The sequence below is a fragment of the Bombina bombina genome, chromosome 5 (genome assembly GCF_027579735.1).
Source record: "Bombina bombina isolate aBomBom1 chromosome 5, aBomBom1.pri, whole genome shotgun sequence".
Taxonomy (NCBI): domain Eukaryota; kingdom Metazoa; phylum Chordata; class Amphibia; order Anura; family Bombinatoridae; genus Bombina; species Bombina bombina.
Window position 1 is genome coordinate 578,969,481 of NC_069503.1, and position 20,303 is coordinate 578,989,783.

Below are 20,303 nucleotides of genomic sequence, written 5' to 3' on the forward strand. Positions count from 1 at the left end.
CAGGAAAACGTAAGGGACAGAAAGCTACGGCTACCTCTTTCTTATTGGCTGAAGAGTATCATACGTTTTGCATATGAGACTGCTGGAGAGCAGCCTCCAGAGAGAGTTACAGTTCATTCCACGAGGGCTATTGCTTTCTCATGGGCATTCAAAAATGAAGCTTCTGTGGAACAGATTTGCAAGGCTGAAATTTGGTCCTCTCCACACTTTTTCAAAGTTCTACAAATTTGACACTTTTGCCTCGGCTGAGGCTGCTTTTTGGAGAAAGGTTCTTTAAGCAGTGGTGCCTTCCATTTAGGTTCCCTGTCTTGACCCTCCCGTATCATCTGTGTACTCTAGCTTCAGTATCGAATCACATTACTAATTAAGATGATCCATGGACTCATCGAGTCATAAAAAAGAAAAGAAATTTTATGCTTCTTTTTTGACACCGAGTCCACGGCCCACGGACTCATTGTGTCAAAAAAGAAATACATTTATCAGGTAAGCATATATTTTCTTTTTTTGTGTCAAATTTCAAAGCTATGTCTATTTCCACTCCTCCTGTATCATGTGACAGCCATCAGCCAATCACAAATGAATATACGTATATTTTGTGAATTCTTGCACATGCTCGGTAGGAGCTGGTGACTCAAAAGGTATAAAAATATGAAAAGACCGCACATTGTTGATGAAAGTAAATTGGAAGGTTGTTTAAGATTGCATGCTCTGAATCATATAACAACTTGTGTCCCTTTAAAGAGACATACACTAGATTTTTATTTGCATAAATGTTTAGTAGATGATCCATTTATATAGCCCATACAGGGTTTTTTTTTAAAAAAAATGTAGTTTTCTAAAAAAAAAAAAATTAAGCAAAACACATTTGACTCCTAACCAAGCCCCAAAGTTTTAGAAGTAGACTTGTCTACCTATACTCCTCCAGCTTACTCCTGTTTATGTAAAGGGTCTTTTCATATGCAGGGGAGGGGGGTGTCTGCTCTTTTTGCTTTCCAGACCTTTTCACTGGGTGTCACAGACTAACCTCATCAACAGTGCTAAACTGCATGTAATAGACACTGTAAAGAACAGCTATATGAAAATTGGTGTATACTGTCCCTTTAAGCTCTATGAGCTTTACCACTCAGCAGCCCTGTTCTGTGAGTTTGTGTGGTCTACCACTTTATAGCTGAGCTCTTTTTGCCAATAGCACATCTAGTAGGGAAGAAATTTCACAAACTGACTTGTTCAGTAAGACCCAGCCTACTGCCAATGTGCGGCTATGGAGATTTCAGGACTATGTGCTGGACTTTATACACTATGGGCAATGGGTGTGGATGAAACACCTGAACTCAATAAGTATCTACATACCTAAAATACGCACCCACACATACATTTTATTTATTATATATATATATATATATATATATATATATATATATATATAATTTTTTTTATGATATATTACACACACACACATATAAAATACTCAATTCCCAAATCCTTGCAATTATTAAAGACCAAAAAAAAAGAAGTTATATAGGATTTACCATCACTAAAAATAAAGGTGACCTTCACTCATCGGTAAAAAACAAAAACAAAAAAAACAACCACCTGATGAATAGGGACCTTTATTTTATTTTGCCACAGCGTCAGTTCTAACCTAAGCACCCACGGCACAACTTTTTTTTCAATGAGATAACGTTTCCACCTTAGTCAATAGCCGTGATATTGAAAAACTGAGCTGTGTTGTGGGTGACCGGAGGCGTTTAGGTTAGCACTGAGCCTGTAGCAAAAAAAATTTAAACTGATGGATGGTCACCTTTATTTTATGTGATGGTAAATTCTAGCGTTTGATAAACAGTAGGATTTATCATCTATTTAATGCATACCCATATCAATAAAAGAACTATAAACACAATGTAAGATCAGTGACAACTTTATTAATAGAACAGATAATCAGAAACTTTAATATCATTTTATTAAATAGCCAGGCTTATAGTTCAAACAGGAACGCCAAGGACAATCCCTTTCCACGGGTACACAAGTTGTGAGAGCAGCAGTTACACAAAACACACATACTCCAACTGGAAAACACCTGCAAAATAAAAAAATTAAAAAAAGTGAGAATACAGAACAAAATTTCAAACTCCTCCTACAAACCCTAGAGCATAGCATACAGTAGAAATGGTGTATACTTTTCTCCTCAACAAGATCCATTTAAATGGGCTGTAATTCAGGGAACACCTACAAAGGGCATCAACTTATTCAGCAATATGCATTTTTACTTTTAAACCCCTTAACGAACAACGCCGCCCCCTGTATGGCGCTAGTTTAGCCCTTAAAGACGCTGCTGAACTGGGCTCTTTCTACAGCAATTTTGCTGACAGTGGTTGGCTTGCATGTCCCACTGGAGAAAAGGCTTGTTTCTCTTGTAAGGTGTATCCAGTCCACGGATCATCCATTACTTGTGGGATATTCTCATTCCCAACAGGAAGTTGCAAGAGGACACCCACAGCAGAGCTGTAATATAGCTCCTCCCCTAACTGTCATAGCCAGTCATTCTCTTGCAACTCTCAACAAGCAAGGAGGTCGTAAGAGAGAGTGGTTAAATATAGCTAGTTTATTTTCTTCAATCAAAAGTTTGTTATTTTTAAATAGTACCGGAGTTGTGCTATTTTATCTCAGGCAGTAAATAGAAGAAGAATCTGCCTGAGGTTTCTATGATCTTAGCAGGTTGTAACTAAGATCCATTGCTGTTTTCACATATGTCTGAGGGGATTACACAGATGAGGTAACTTCAGCGAGAGAATGGCGTGCAGTTTATTCTGCTATCAGGTATGTGCAGTTATAATTTTTTCTAGAGATGGAAAACACTAGAAAATGCTGCTGATACCGGATTAATGTAAGTTAAGCCTGAATACAGTGATTTAATAACGACTGGTATCATGCTTACTCCCAGGGGTAATACCCTTATGATATTGCAATATAAAACGTTTGCTGGCATGTTTAATCGTTTTTATATATGCTTTGGTGATAAAACTTTATTGGGGCCTAGTTTTTTCAACATGGCTGGCTTAAATTTTGACTAGAAACAATTTCCACTGTTGTAGTATAAAAGTTACAGTTGGTGCAGTTAAAATTACAAACTGTGACATCCAGCTTCCCTTAAAGGCCCTCTGAATGCTATAGGACATCTCTAAAGGGCCCAAAGGCTTTCCAAAGTCGTTTATTGGGGAAGGTAGGGCCACAGCTTGCTGTGGCAGTTGGTTGTGACTGTTAAAAAACGTCTATTTCGTTTTTTTGATCCGTTTTTTTAACTAAGGGGTTAATCATGCATTTGCAAGTGGGTGCAATGCTCTGTTAGCCTATTATACACACTGTAAAATTTCGTTTGATTTACAGCATTTTTTCACTGTTTTTCAAATTCTGACAAAATTTGTTTCTCTTAAAGGCACAGTACCGTTTTTTATATTTGCTTGTAAACTTGATTTAAAGTGTTTTCCAAGCTTGCTAGTCTCATTGCTATTCTGTATAAACATGTCTGACATAGAAGAAACTCCTTGTTTATTATTTTTAAAAGCCATGGTGGAACCCCCTCTTAGAAAATGTACCAAATGTACTGATTTCATTTTATGCAATAAAGATCATTTTCTGTCTTTAAAAAATTTATCACCAGAGGAATCTGACGAGGGGGAAGTGTCCGACTAACTTTCCCCACGTGTCAGACCCTTTGACTCCCGCTTAAGGGACTCGCGCTCAAATGGCGCCAAGTACATCTAGGGCGCCCATAGCGTTTACTTTACAAGACATGGCGGCAGTCATGGATAATACACTGTCAGCGGTATTAGCCAGACTACCTGAACTTAGAGGTAAGCGAGATAGCTCTGGGGTGAGACAAAATGCAGAGCATACTGACGCTTTAAGAACCATGTCTGATACTGCCTCACAATATGCAGAAGCTGAGGAAAGAGAGCTTCAGTCAGTGGGTGATGTTAATGACTCAGGAAAGATACCTGATTCTAATATTTCTACATTTAAATTTAAGCTTGAACACCTCCGCGTGTTGCTTAGGGAGGTTTTAGCTGCTCTGAATGACTGTGATACCATTGCAGTGCCAGAGAAATTGTGTAGACTGGATAAATACTTTTCAGTGCCGGTGTGTACTGATGTTTTTCCAAATACCTAAAAGGTTTACAGAAATTAATAAGGAATGGGATAGACCAGGTGTGCCGTTCTCTTCCCCTCCTATTTTTAGAAAAATGTTTCCAATAGACGCCACCACACGGGACTTATGGCAGACAGTCCCTAAGGTGGAGGGAGCAGTTTCTACTTTAGCAAAGTGTACTACTATCCCAGTCGAGGACAGTTGTGCTTTTTTTTTTTAGATCCAATGGATAAAAAAATTTGAGGTTACCTTAAGAAAATATTTATTCAACAAGGTTTTATCCTACAGCCCCTTGCATGCATTGCCCCTGTTACTGCTGCTGCGGCGTACTGGTTTGAGTCTCTGGAAGAGGCTTTACAGGTAGCGACTACATTGGATGACATACTTGGCAAACTTAGAGCACTTAAGCTAGCCAATTCTTTTATTCTGATGCCATTGTTCATTTGACTAAACTAACGGCTAAGAATTCTGGTTTTGCTATACAGGCGCGCAGAGCACTATGGCTTAGATCATGGTCAGCTGACGTGACTTCAAAATCTAAGCTACTTAACATTCCCTTCAAGGGGCAGACCCTATTCGGGCCTGGTTGAAGGAGATTATTGCTGATATCACTGGAGGAAAAGGTCATGCCCTTCCTCAGGACAGGTCCAAATCTAGGGCCAAACAGTCTAATTTTCGTGCCTTTCAAAACTTCAAGGCAAGTGCGGCATCAACTTCCTCTAATAATAAACAAGAGGGAACTTTTGCTTAATCCAAGACGGTCTGGAGACCAAACCTGACCTGGAAAAAAGGTAAGCAGGTAAAAAAGCCTGCTGCTGCCTCTAAGACAGCATGAAGGAACGGCCCCCTATCCGGGAACGGATCTAGTAGGGGGCAGACTTTCACTCTTTGCCCAGGCGTGGGCAAGAGATGTTCAGGATCCCTGGGCATTGGAAATTATATGCCAGGGATATCTTCTGGACTTCAAAGCTTCCCCCCCAAAAGGGAGATTTCACCTTTCACAATTATCTGTAAACCAGATAAAGAGAGAGGCAGTCTTACACTGTGTACGAGACCTCCTAGTTATGGGAGTGATCCATCCAGTTCCAAAGGAGGAACAGGGACAGGGTTTTTACTCAAATCTGTTTGTGGTTCCCAAAAAAGAGGGAACCTTCAGACCAATTTTGGATCTAAAGATCTTAAACAAATTCCTCAAAGTTCTGTCGTTCAAGATGGAAACTATTCGTACCATCCTACCACTGATCCAGGAGGGTCAATATATGACTACAGTGGATCTAAAGGATGCTTATCTTCACATTCCGATACACAAAGATCATCATCGTTTTCTCAGGTTTGCCTTTCAAGACCGGCATTACCAGTTGTAGCTCTTCCCTTGGGATTAGCTACAGCCCCAAGAATCTTTACAAAGGTTCTAGGGTCGCTTATGGCGGTCCTAAGGCCGCGGGGCATAGCAGTAGCCCCTTATTTAGACAACATCCTGATACAGGCGTCAAACTTCCAAATTGCCAAGTCTCATACGGACGTAGTACTGGCATTTCTGTGGTCGCATTGGTGGAAAGTGAACGAGGAAAAGAGTTCTCTATCCCCACTCACAAGAGTTTCCTTTCTAGGGACTCTGATAGATTCTGTAGAAATGAAAATTCACCTGACGGAGTCCAGGTTATCAAAGCTTCTAAATTCCTGCCGGGTTCTTCATTCCATTCCGCGCCCTTCGGTGGTTCAGTGTATGGAAGTAATCGGCTTAATGGTAGCGGCAATGGACATAGTGCCGTTTGCACGCTTACATCTCAGACCGCTGCAACTATGCATGCTCAGTCAGTGGAGCGGGGTTTACACAGATTTGTCCCCTCAACTGAATCTGGACCAAGAGACCAGGGATTCTCTTCTCTGGTGGCTATCTCGGGTCCATCTGTCCAAAGGTATGACCTTTTGCAGGCCAGATTGGACAATTGTTACGACAGATGCCAGCCTTCTAGGTTGGGGTGCAGTCTGGAACTCCCTGAAGGCTCAGGGATCGTGGACTCAGGAGGAGTCTCTCCTTCCATTAAATATTCTTGAACTAAGAGCGATATTCAAGGCTCTTCAGGCTTGGCCTCAGTTAGCAACTCTGAGGTACATCAGATTTCAGTCGGACAACATCACGACTGTAGCTTACATCAACCATCAAGGGGGAACGAGAAGTTCCCTATAGAGATGTTAGAAGTTTCAAAAATAATTAGCTGGGCAGAGATTCACTGTTGCCACCTATCAGCTATCCATATCCCAGGTCTAGAGCACTGGGAGGCGGATTTTCTAAGTCAGACTTTTCATCCGGGAGAGTGATAACTCCATCCGGAGGTATTTGCACAACTGATTCATTGTTGGGGCAAACCAGAACTGGATCTCATGGCGTCTAGCCAGAACGCCAAGCTTCCGTGTTACGGATCCAGGTCCAAGGATCCCAAGGCGACACTGATAGATGCTCTAGCAGCGCCCTGGTCTTTCAACCTGGCTTATGTGTTTCCACCGTTTCCTCTGCTCCCTCGACTGATTGCCAAGATCAAGCAGGAGAGAGCATCGGTGATTCTGATAGCACCTGCGTGGCCACGCAGGACCTGGTATGCAGATCTAGTGGACATGTCATCCTTTCCACCATGGTCTCTGCCTCTGAAACAGGACCTTCTACTTCAGGGTCCTTTCAACCATCCAAATCTAATTTCTCTGAGGCTGACTGCCTGGAGATTGAACGCTTGATTTTATCAAAGCGTGGCTTCTCTGAGTCAGTTATTGATACCTTAAGACAGGCACGAAAGCCTGTCACCAGGAAAATTTACCATAAGGTATGGCGTAGATATCTTTATTGGTGTGAATCCAAGGGTTACTCATGAAGTAAGGTCAGGATTGCTAGGATATTATCTTTTCTCCAAGAAGGTTTGGAAAAAGGATTGTCAGCTAGTTAAGCGTCTGGCAGATGTTCCAGACGTTCAGGCATTTTGTCAGGCTTTAGTTAGAATCAAGCCTGTGTTTAAACCTGTTGCTCCACCATGGAGCTTAAACTTGGTTCTTAAGGTTCTTCAAGGAGTTCCATTTGAACCTCTTCATTCTATAGATATCAAGCTTTTATCTTGGAAAGTTCTTTTTTGGTAGCTATTTCCTCGGCTCGTAGAGTCTCTGAGCTATCTGCCTTACAATGTGATTCTCCTTATCTGATTTTTCATATGGATAAGGTAGTCCTGCGTACCAAACCTGGGTTCTTACCTAAGGTAGTTTCTAACAAGAATATCAATCAAGAGATTGTTGTTCCATCATTGTGTCCTAATCCTTCTTCAAAGAAGGAACGTCTTTTACATAATCTGGACGTGGTCCGTGCTTTGAAGTTTTACTTACAAGCTACTAAAGATTTTCGTCAAACATCTGCTTTGTTTGTTGTCTACTCTGGACAGAGGAGAGGTCAAAAGGCTTCGGCAACCTCTTTTTCTTTTTGACTAAGAAGCTTAATCCGCTTAGCCTATGAGACTGCTGGACAGCAGCCTCCTGAAAGGATTACAGCTCATTCCACTAGAGCTGTGGCTTCCACTTGGGCCTTTAAAAATGAGGCTTCTTTTGATCAGATTTGCAAGGCGACGACTTGGTCTTCGCTTCATATTTTTTAAAAATTTTACAAATTTGATACTTTTGCTTTTTCGGAGGCTATATTTGGGAGAAAGGTTTTACAGGCAGTGGTGCCTTCCGTTTAAGTTCCTGCCTTGTCCCTCCCTTCATCCGTGTACTTTAGCTTTGGTATTGGTATCCCACAAGTAATGGATTGATGCGTGGACTGGATACACCTAACAAGAGAAAACACAATTTATGCTTACCTGATAAATTTATTTCTCTTGTGGTGTATCCAGTCCACGGCCCGCCCTGTCATTTTAAGGCAGGTAATTTTTAAATTTAAACTACAGTAACCACTGCACCCTATGGCTCCTCCTTTCTCGGCTTGTTTTCGGTCGAATGACTGGCTATGACAGTTAGGGGAGGAGCTATATTACAGCTCTGCTGTGGGTGTCCTCTTGCAACTTCCTGTTGGGAATGAGAATATCCCACAAGTAATGGATGATCCGTGGACTGGATACACCACAAGAGAAATAAATTTATCAGGTAAGCATAAATTGTGTTTTTTAATAAAAAAAAATATATATATATATATATATATATATATATATATATAAAACTAGATGGTGGATACTATTTTGAGGGTAAGAGAGATGTGTGCGAGTGCGCATCCTACACTGCAGAAAACAAGAAAAAAAAGCAGCCCTTTTTTTAAATGGAGCAAATTGCTCTAGTCTTTTGGGTAAGTTTTTGTCTGAAATTCCTGGTCCTCAAAGGGTTAACCAACTCATTCACAAATTTTTAAATTGAATCAGACACATACAAATTGCTGCATATCAAGTAGAACTGTCAGCAGTTAAGGGATGGCAGTTTTAGAGTGTAATTGATTAAAATTGTTTTTTTAGTATCACAGTTAAAGTGGCGTTACTCAACAAATTCTTATTTAGCCCTAAAGCAACTCCTCCACAAAACAAAAAGTATTTTGGTGCATAACGGATTGCCAACTGATTTGTTAGCGGTTATCAATAAAAAGGAATATGAACCCCATATTTTTTCCCCTTTCACGATTCAGATAGGGAATACAATTTAAAACATTCCAATTTGCTTATTTCTCTTGGTATCCTTTGCTGAAAAGGATACCTAGGTATGCTCAGGAGCTGAGATTTAACTGCCAATTGGTGGCTGCACATATAGGTCTTGTTAGTGTGGGAGCTACAACAAAAAACTGAGAAAGGAAATAAGGTGACATCTAATGATTCCTCGCTAGTCCTGGGACAAGCATACAGATGCTTACATTTGGTCTATAATAGGATAGGGCTACCAAAGACAGAGATAACATACTGTCATTTTTTTACTGAGATACTAAGGTGATATTGATATTTTCTTGACAGCCTTTTACAGATCTGCTACATCACTTTTAAATTATTCAGCATTTGGATATTAGGTTAAATGTACAACTCCTTAAGATATGAAACCGTTCTAATACAGAATTAAAGGAACACTCAAGAGCTCACAGCAACATCTACCAATGACCATGATGGGTTTTAACAGTACTTTAATAAGAGAAAATGCATTAGGCTTTTTCTTTTTTTTTTAATATAGACTATAAAGTCATAAACTTTATGAAAAATAGGGGAAAAGGGAAAATTAAAATGCCATATTAATTTTAAAATTTCATGCTCATAGGCGTCAAGAGACCATTTACATTCCACCATAGCTTTACAGCTGTATCCATGGGCACAGGGAGCAAGCGCGCACTGCTCCACATGCCCAAAAAAACTGCTGCCACTATGTGCAGAGAGCTCACAGCAACATCTGCCAGTGATCATGTTGGGTCTAACAGGAGAGAAGAAAGTAAATTATGCTGTTAAGCAGCAATTGAAAATAGGAGGAAATAAAATGCCACGCTAGAGGCAGTAATTAAATTATTTTAGACTAGTTACATGTCCAAAGGCTTCAGAAACAGTTTACACCCCACCATAGAAGAAATCCTTGGTAAGTGCTCAGTGGTAAAGCGGTCTCACTCTCACCTGTACTTCGCGCTGAATTGCTTGCTTCTCTCACAACACTGCACGGTGTAACCTCCTCAGTGCTCCCTCAAGGAATTGTTAGCTTACACTTGGTTCCGATCTGGTCTGGTGCTCAGGAATCATGGGGGAACTTCAAACCCCCAGTACACGAAAATCACTTCAACCATATCCTCACACATGGAAAAATAGGTCTGGGTGAGAGGACAAAAACGCCAGAGTACTAAAAAAAAAAAAACTCTTATTCTCGATACACATAAAAGGAAATTTTTCCGTCAAGGAATGCAGGTCAACACCCCACCATAGCCTTACAGCTGTAGTCACGGGCACCAGGAGCAGGTACAGACTGCTCTTAGTGTCCGCAAACTACAGCTGCCACCATGTGCAGAGAGCTCACTAACGTCTGCCAATGACCATTTAACACCTACATATTAATAATCTGTACTTACCTGCAAACTGGCCTCACAACCATGTGAAAGAAAATTAAGCTGTCATATGCTTGCAGTTCCATAAAACCATTCTGCCATGCCAACACCGGTTTCTAACCACTGGAGCCATTTTGAAACTGGACAGATATTCCAACAAGCCAACTAGAAGAGACAAAATAAAATATATAAAAATGCAACCACACTCAACATACTTAAAGGGGCAGTTTACCCAAACATTTTATCCCCTTGGAGAATAATCTATTTTACCTGCTGGAGAGTATTGAATTGTTTACAAATAGCTCATTTACCCTTATTTCTGCATTTGAAATAGCTGATTAAGCCTGTGGTATCCCCACCTATACTGAGTTTTTGGACTTAAAGGGAAAGTAATTTTGGGAACAAAAAAAATGAACTTGACATTTACATTTTTATAATTAATTAACATCCATTATTTTTATTCTGTGTACACCTGCTCATGCGCAGACTGCCTGGCTTGTTCATTTGCGCTAAGAAACGGAGCAGTGCTTGAGAATGTACAGTTTCTTGTTAGGGAGTCTAGAACCATCATCTGAGAGTGGTCTCCGTTCCATTGTCTGAGTATGCATGTCCATGGAAGCAACCATTAGACCAATTACCTCCATACACTAAGCCACTGATGGAAGGATAGAGGACTGAAGTGAAAGACAAGAAGCTTGGATTTTCTAACATCCGCCAGAAAAATCTTCATGGACAGAGAGTCTATGATCGATCCCAAAAAACAGGGAACTCTTTTCCAGATTTACTTTCCACCTGTGGGAGCAAAGAATAGACAACAGAGAATCTGTATGGGATTTTGCTAAATGAAAATATGGCGCTTGAACTAAGATGTCATCCAGGTATGGTGCCACCACTATCCCCTGAGATCTGACCACAGCTAAAAAGGCCTCTAGCACCTTTGTAAAGATCCGAGGAGCCGTGGCAAGGCCGAAGGGAAGGGCAACAAATTGGAAGTGTTTGTCTAGAAAGGCAAACCGCAGGAATTGGTGATGTTCTCTGTGAATAGGAACTTAAAGATAAGCATCCTTCAGGTCTATGGTAGTCATAAACTGACCCTACTGAACCGAGGGTAGAATGGCATGTATAGTCTCCATTTTGAAGGACGGAACTTTGAGAAATTTGTTGACACCTGAGGTCCAATATGGGTCAGAAAGTTCCCTCTTTCTTTGGAACCACAAAAAAGGTTGGAATAGAATCCTTGACCCTGTTTTGCCACAGGCACTGGGACAATCACTCCCAGATGAGATAGGTCCTTTACACAGATTAAAGAGACATAATACTCATATGCTAAATTACTTGAAAGTGATGCAGCATAACTGTAAAAAGTTGACAGAAAAATATCACCTGATCATCTCTGTAAAAAAGGAAGATATTTTACCTTGCAATTTCCTCAGCTCACCAGAGTAAGTTCTGGGTAAAATGTTTTCTTTCAGTTACTTCCCAGCTGCAGCTAAAAATAAAAATAGGAAGAAATGAACAGCAGCCAATCAGCATCAGCAGTGCTGTGGTCATGAACTCTTACTGTGATCTCATGCGATTTCATAGTAAACTTTCTTAAACTGAATAGGGAAACATGTGTGTGCACGAGGCTCACTCCCTTGACTGTCCCGGGACAGGCATATTGATTTGCTGCTTAAAGTTCTTTACAATGGGGTGTGAATACTTTGAGGTAAAATAGCTTTTTGTTTTACATAAAGATGTTCAGGTGATATTTTCTTGTCTGCTTTTTACAGCTATGCTGCATCACTTTCAAGTGTTTTAACATTTGGTTATCATGGCCCTTTAAGAAGGCCCCTCTCTTCACCTGGTTTGCAGATAACCTTGACAGGATAAATATGCCCCTGTGGGGAGAAGACTTGAACCCTATCCTGTATCCTTGGGATACTTCTTCCACAGCCCAAGTATCTGGGACACTGCGGATCAAAGCCTGCCGAAAGAAGGAAAGCCTGCTCCCTACTTGATCCACGACTGGATCGGGGCGGCCCCTTCATGCTGACTTAGAGGAAGGTTTCTTAGATTGTTTTTACTTATTCCACGGTTGACAGGACCTCTATGAAGTCCTGGATTGCTTTAAGTTGGAAGAAGAGGAGGAAGGCTTTTGTCCCTTGAAGTTGCGAAAGGAACGAAAAATTAGAATTCTGGAGACCGTTCTTGTCCGGAGGTAAGAAAGATCCCTTTCCACCAGTGACTTCGGAAATTATCTCAGCCAAACCGGGACCAAATAAAGTCTTGCCCTTAAAAGGTAAAGACAAAAGTTTCGACTTGAATGTTACATCCGCAGACCAAGACTTTAGCCACAGAACCCTGTGAGCTAAAACCGTGAAGCTGGGAATTTTGGCTTCCAGCCTAACAACTTGCATGCTGGCGTCACATATAAAAGGTATTAGCCAGCTTTAGAGCTTTGATCCTATCCTGGATCTCCTCTATGGTAGTCTCCTCCGAAATTAGGTCAGACAAGGAGTCGCAACAATAAGAAGCTGCACCAGCAACTGTCGCAATACGGGCAAACCCTGATGAAGAAACATCTTTCTTAAGTAAGCTTCCAGTTTCTTATCCATAGGGTCCTTAAAAGAGGAGACACCCTCAATAGGAATAGTGGTTCTCATGGCTAGAGTGTATATAGCACCCTCTACCTTAGGCACCATGCACCACAAGTCACGCACGCAGGGGATGGGGAAAAAGGAATTCCTGGCTCTTCCCATTCATGAGCTATAATGTCCAACATGTGGTCTGGAATAGAAAAAACCTCCACAGATGAAGGTTTGACGTAAAAAAAACTCTGTAAAGTTTATTATACCTCTTAGGAGTCTCAGCGACAGTAAAGTTGCAGTCATACAAAGTAGCTAGCACCTCCTTCAAGAGTAAACAGAGGTGCTCAAGCTTAAATCTAAAATTAACCTCCTCTGAATCTGCTGTACTAGCAACTACAGTTTCAGAATCGGAGAACTCTCCCTCAGAAGCCACTGAGGAATGATCCTCCTCAGATAACAGACTGACTAACGCAGCCTTGGCGGAATCAGAACTCTTAGAAATGGATACGTTCTTAGATTTCCTCTTACCAGCAATAGGTAAGGCAGATATGGCTGCAGAAACCACAGACGTTAGTTGTGCAGCAAATCTCCTGGTAAATATACACCCCCAGGAACAGGTTGAGAGGAAACGCAGAGCACTGCATGTGAAACCGCTGAAGCTTGAAACATTTGAGGAGAAAGTTGAGGCATGGCACGGACAACATTATCCTGAGAGACTGATGGCTCTGAGAGGGAATCTGTTTTTATAGACATTAGTTTTATTTAAACATATGGAGCAGAACTGTACAGAAGGAATAACCTGAGCCTCCAAGCAATATACAGGGAGTGCAGAATTATTAGGCAAGTTGTATTTTTGAAGATTAATTTTATTATTGAACAACAACCATGTTCTCAATGAACCCAAAAAACTCATTAATATCAAAGCTGAATAGTTAAGTAGTTTTTAGTTTGTTTTTAGTTATAGCTATTTTAGGGGGATATCTGTGTGTGCAGGTGACTATTACTGTGCATAATTATTAGGCAACTTAACAAAAAACAAATATATACCCATTTCAATTATTTATTTTTACCAGTGAAACCAATATAACATCTCAACATTCACAAAACATAATTTATGTAAGAACTTACCTGATAAATTCATTTCTTTCATATTAACAAGAGTCCATGAGCTAGTGACGTATGGGATATACATTCCTACCAGGAGGGGCAAAGTTTCCCAAACCTTAAAATGCCTATAAATACACCCCTCACCACACCCACAAATCAGTTTAACGAATAGCCAAGAAGTGGGGTGATAAGAAAAAAAGTGCGAAGCATATAAAATAAGGAATTGGAATAATTGTGCTTTATACAAAAAAATCATAACCACCACAAAAAAGGGTGGGCCTCATGGACTCTTGTTAATATGAAAGAAATGAATTTATCAGGTAAGTTCTTACATAAATTATGTTTTCTTTCATGTAATTAACAAGAGTCCATGAGCTAGTGACGTATGGGATAATGACTACCCAAGATGTGGATCTTTCCACACAAGAGTCACTAGAGAGGGAGGGATAAAATAAAGACAGCCAATTCCTGCTGAAATTAATCCACACCCAAAATAAAGATTAACGAAAAACATAAGCAGAAGATTCAAACTGAAACCGCTGCCTGAAGAACTTTTCTACCAAAAACTGCTTCAGAAGAAGAAAATACATCAAAATGGTAGAATTTAGTAAAAGTATGCAAAGAGGACCAAGTTGCTGCTTTGCAGATCTGGTCAACCGAAGCTTCATTCCTAAACGCCCAGGAAGTAGATACTGACCTAGTAGAATGAGCTGTAATTCTCTGAGGCGGAATTTTACCCGACTCAACATAGGCAAGATGAATTAAAGATTTTAACCAAGATGCCAAAGAAATGGCAGAAGCTTTCTGGCCTTTCCTAGAACCGGAAAAGATAACAAATAGACTAGAAGTCTTACGGAAAGATTTCGTAGCTTCAACATAATATTTCAAAGCTCTAACAACATCCAAAGAATGCAACGATTTCTCCTTAGAATTCTTAGGATTAGGACATAATGAAGGAACCACAATTTCTCTACTAATGTTGTTGGAATTCACAACTTTAGGTAAAAATTCAAAAGAAGTTCGCAACACCGCCTTATCCTGATGAAAAATCAGAAAAGGAGACTCACAAGAAAGAGCAGATAATTCAGAAACTCTTCTAGCAGAAGAGATGGCCAAAAGGAACAAAACTTTCCAAGAAAGTAATTTAATGTCCAATGAATGCATAGGTTCAAACGGAGGAGCTTGAAGAGCTCCAAGAACCAAATTCAAACTCCAAGGAGGAGAAATTGACTTAATGACAGGTTTTATACGAACCAAAGCTTGTACAAAACAATGAATATCAGGAAGAATAGCAATCTTTCTGTGAAAAAGAACAGAAAGAGCGGAGATTTGTCCTTTCAAAGAACTTGCGGACAAACCCTTATCTAAACCATCCTGAAGAAACTGTAAAATTCTCGGTATTCTAAAAGAATGCCAAGAAAAATGATGAGAAAGACACCAAGAAATATAAGTCTTCCAGACTCTATAATATATCTCTCGAGATACAGATTTACGAGCCTGTAACATAGTATTAATCACGGAGTCAGAGAAACCTCTTTGACCAAGAATCAAGCGTTCAATCTCCATACCTTTAAATTTAAGGATTTCAGATCCGGATGGAAAAAAGGACCTTGCGACAGAAGGTCTGGTCTTAACGGAAGAGTCCATGGTTGGCAAGATGCCATCCGGACAAGATCCGCATACCAAAACCTGTGAGGCCATGCCGGAGCTATTAGCAGAACAAACGAGCATTCCCTCAGAATCTTGGAGATTACTCTTGGAAGAAGAACTAGAGGCGGAAAGATATAGGCAGGATGATACTTCCAAGGAAGTGATAATGCATCCACTGCCTCCGCCTGAGGATCCCGGGATCTGGACAGATACCTGGGAAGTTTCTTGTTTAGATGAGAGGCCATCAGATCTATCTCTGGGAGCCCCCACATTTGAACAATCTGAAGAAATACCTCTGGGTGAAGAGACCATTCGCCCGGATGCAACGTTTGGCGACTGAGATAATCCGCTTCCCAATTGTCTACACCTGGGATATGAACCGCAGAGATTAGACAGGAGCTGGATTCCGCCCAAACCAAAATTCAAGATACTTCTTTCATAGCCAGAGGACTGTGAGTCCCTCCTTGATGATTGATGTATGCCACAGTTGTGACATTGTCTGTCTGAAAACAAATGAACGATTCTCTCTTCAGAAGAGGCCAAAACTGAAGAGCTCTGAAAATTGCACGGAGTTCCAAAATATTGATCGGTAATCTCACCTCCTGAGATTCCCAAACTCCTTGTGCCGTCAGAGATCCCCACACAGCTCCCCAACCTGTGAGACTTGCATCTGTTGAAATTACAGTCCAGGTCGGAAGAACAAAAGAAGCCCCCTGAATTAAACGATGGTGATCTGTCCACCACGTTAGAGAGTGTCGAACAATCGGTTTTAAAGATATTAATTGATATATCTTCGTGTAATCCCTGCACCATTGGTTCAGCATACAGAGCTGAAGAGGTCGCATGTGAAAACGAGCAAAGGGGATCGCGTCCGATGCAGCAGTCATAAGACCTAGAATTTCCATGCATAAGGCTACCGAAGGGAATGATTGAGACTGAAGGTTTCGACAAGCTGTAATCAATTTTAGACGTCTCTTGTCTGTTAAAGACAGAGTCATGGACACTGAATCTATCTGGAAACCCAGAAAGGTTAACCTTGTTTGAGGAATCAAAGAACTTTTTGGTAAATTGATCCTCCAACCATGATCTTGAAGAAACAACACAAGTCGATTCGTATGAGACTCTGCTAAATGTAAAGACTGAGCAAGTACCAAGATATCGTCCAAATAAGGAAATACCACAATACCCTGTTCTCTGATTACAGACAGAAGGGCACCGAGAATCTTTGTGAAAATTCTTGGAGCTGTAGCAAGGCCAAACGGTAGAGCCACAAATTGGTAATGCTTGTCTAGAAAAGAGAATCTCAGGAACTGATAATGATCTGGATGAATCGGAATATGCAGATATGCATCCTGTAAATCTATTGTGGACATATAATTCCCTTGCTGAACAAAAGGCAATATAGTCCTTACAGTTACCATCTTGAACGTTGGTATCCTTACATAACGATTCAATAATTTTAGATCCAGAACTGGTCTGAAGGAATTCTCCTTCTTTGGTACAATGAAGAGATTTGAATAAAACCCCATCCCCTGTTCCGGAACTGGAACTGGCATAATTACTCCAGCCAACTCTAGATCTGAAACACAATTCAGAAATGCTTGAGCTTTCACTGGATTTACTGGGACACGGGAAAGAAAAAATCTCTTTGCAGGAGGTCTCATCTTGAAACCAATTCTGTACCCTTCTGAAACAATGTTCTGAATCCAAAGATTGTGAACAGAATTGATCCAAATTTCTTTGAAAAAACGTAACCTGCCCCCTACCAGCTGAACTGGAATGAGGGCCGTACCTTCATGTGAACTTAGAAGCAGGCTTTGCCTTTCTAGCAGGCTTGGATTTATTCCAGACTGGAGATGGTTTCCAAACTGAAACTGCTCCTGAGGACGAAGGATCAGGCTTTTGTTCTTTGTTGAAACGAAAGGAACGAAAACGATTGTTAGCCCTGTTTTTACCTTTAGATTTTTTATCCTGTGGTAAAAAAGTTCCTTTCCCACCAGTAACAGTTGAAATAATAGAATCCAACTGAGAACCAAATAATTTGTTTCCCTGGAAAGAAATGGAAAGTAGAGTTGATTTAGAAGCCATATCAGCATTCCAAGTCTTAAGCCATAAAGCTCTTCTGGCTAAGATAGCCAGAGACATAAACCTAACATCAACTCTAATAATATCAAAAATGGCATCACAGATAAAATTATTAGCATGCTGGAGAAGAATAATAATATCATGAGAATCACGATTTGTTACTTGTTGCGCTAGAGTTTCCAACCAAAAAGTTGAAGCTGCAGCAACATCAGCCAATGATATAGCAGGTCTAAGAAGATTACCTGAACACAGATAAGCTTTTCTTAGAAAAGATTCAATTTTTCTATCTAAAGGATCCTTAAACGAGGTACCATCTGACGTAGGAATGGTAGTACGTTTAGCAAGGGTAGAAATAGCCCCATCAACTTTAGGGATTTTGTCCCAAAATTCTAACCTGTCAGGCGGAACAGGATATAATTGCTTAAAACGTTTAGAAGGAGTAAATGAATTACCCAATTTATCCCATTCTTTGGAAATTACTGCAGAAATAGCATTAGGAACAGGAAAAACTTCTGGAATAACCGCAGGAGCTTTAAAAACCTTATCCAAACGTATAGAATTAGTATCAAGAGGACTAGAATCCTCTATTTCTAAAGCAATTAGTACTTCTTTAAGTAAAGAGTGAATAAACTCCATCTTAAATAAATATGAAGATTTATCAGCATCAATCTCTGAGATAGAATCCTCTGAACCAGAAGAGTCCAAAGAATCAGAATGATGGTGTTCATTTAAAAATTCATCTGTAGAGAGAGAAGATTTAAAAGACTTTTTACGTTTACTAGAAGGAGAAATAACAGACAAAGCCTTCTTTATGGATTCAGAAACAAAATCTCTTATGTTATCAGGAACATTCTGCACCTTAGATGTTGAGGGAACTGCAACAGGCAATGGTACATTACTAAAGGAAATATTATCTGCTTTAACAAGTTTGTCATGACAATTATTACAAACAACAGCTGGAGGAATAGCTACCAAAAGTTTACAGCAGATACACTTAGCTTTGGTAGATCCAGCAGGCAGTGATTTTCCTGTAGTATCTTCTGGCTCAGATGCAACGTGAGACATCTTGCAATATGTAAGAGAAAAAACAACATATAAAGCAAAATAGATCAAATTCCTTATAAGACAGTTTCAGGAATGGGAAAGAATGCCAAATATCAAGCTTCTAGCAACCAGAAGCAAATGAAAAATGAGACTGAAATAATGTGGAGACAAAAGCGACGCCCATATTTTTTAGCGCCAAATAAGACGCCCACATTATTTGGCGCCTAAATGCTTTTGGCGCCAAAAATGACGCCACATCCGGAACGCCGACATCTTTGGCGCAAAATAACGTCAAAAAATGACGCAACTTCCGGCGACACGTATGACGCCGGAAACGGAAAATAATTTTTGCGCCAAAAAAGTCCGCGCCAAGAATGACGCAATAAAATGAAGCATTTTCAGCCCCCGCGAGCCTAACAGCCCACAGGGAAAAAAGTCAAATTTTTGAGGTAAGAAAAATATGATAATTCAATGCATAATCCCAAATATGAAACTGACTGTCTGAAAATAAGGAAAGTTGAACATTCTGAGTCAAGGCAAATAAATGTTTGAATACATATATTTAGAACTTTATAAATAAAGTGCCCAACCATAGCTTAGAGTGTCACAGAAAATAAGACTTACTTACCCCAGGACACTCATCTACATGTTTGTAGAAAGCCAAACCAGTACTGAAACGAGAATCAGTAGAGGTAATGGTAAATATAAGAGTATATCGTCGATCTGAAAAGGGAGGTAAGAGATGAATCTCTACGACCGATAACAGAGAACCTTATGAAATAGACCCCGTAGAAGGAGATCACTGCATTCAATAGGCAATACTCTCTTCACATCCCTCTGACATTCACTGCACGCTGAGAGGAAAACCGGGCTCCAACTTGCTGCGGAGCGCATATCAACGTAGAATCTAGCACAAACTTACTTCACCACCTCCCTTGGAGGCAAAGTTTGTAAAACTGATTTGTGGGTGTGGTGAGGGGTGTATTTATAGGCATTTTAAGGTTTGGGAAACTTTGCCCCTCCTGGTAGGAATGTATATCCCATACGTCACTAGCTCATGGACTCTTGTTAATTACATGAAAGAAATATACATTTGACATTCAAAAACAAAACAAAAACAAATCAGTGACCAATATAGCCACCTTTCTTTGCAAGGACACTCAAAAGCCTGCCATCCATGGATTCTGTCAGTGTTTTGATCTGTTCACCATCAACATTGCGTGCAGCAGCAACCACAGCCTCCCAGACACTGTTCAGAGAGGTGTACTGTTTTCCCTCCTTGTAAATCTCACATTTGATGATGGACCACAGGTTCTCAATGGGGTTCAGATCAGGTGAACAAGGAGGCCATGTCATTAGATTTTCTTCTTTTATACCCTTTCTTGCCAGCCACGCTGTGGAGTACTTGGACGCGTGTGATGGAGCATTGTCCTGCATGAAAATCATGTTTTTCTTGAAGGATGCAGACTTCTTCCTGTACCACTGCTTGAAGAAGGTGTCTTCCAGAAACTGGCAGTAGGACTGGGAGTTGAGCTTGACTCCATCCTCAACCCGAAAAGGCCCCACAAGCTCATCTTTGATGATACCAGCCCAAACCAGTACTCCACCTCCACCTTGCTGGCATCCGAGTCGGACTGGAGCTCTCTGCCCTTTACCAATCCAGCCACGGGCCCAT

At 40.5% G+C, this 20,303-nt stretch overlaps 1 long non-coding RNA gene across 2 annotated transcripts in view; it reads right to left on the minus strand.

Moving 5' to 3' along the window:
- Window positions 1-1,902: 1,902 nt before the first annotated feature.
- Window positions 1,903-20,303, minus strand: part of LOC128659437 (uncharacterized) — a 37,418-nt gene continuing 19,017 nt past the window's right edge. For both annotated transcript variants that reach the window (XR_008402385.1, XR_008402386.1), the window contains exons 4-6: window positions 10,197-10,337; window positions 9,751-9,970; window positions 1,903-2,077 (exon numbers count right to left, since the gene is read on the minus strand). This is a non-coding gene — a long non-coding RNA (uncharacterized LOC128659437). The remainder of the gene's footprint in view (window positions 2,078-9,750; window positions 9,971-10,196; window positions 10,338-20,303) is intronic.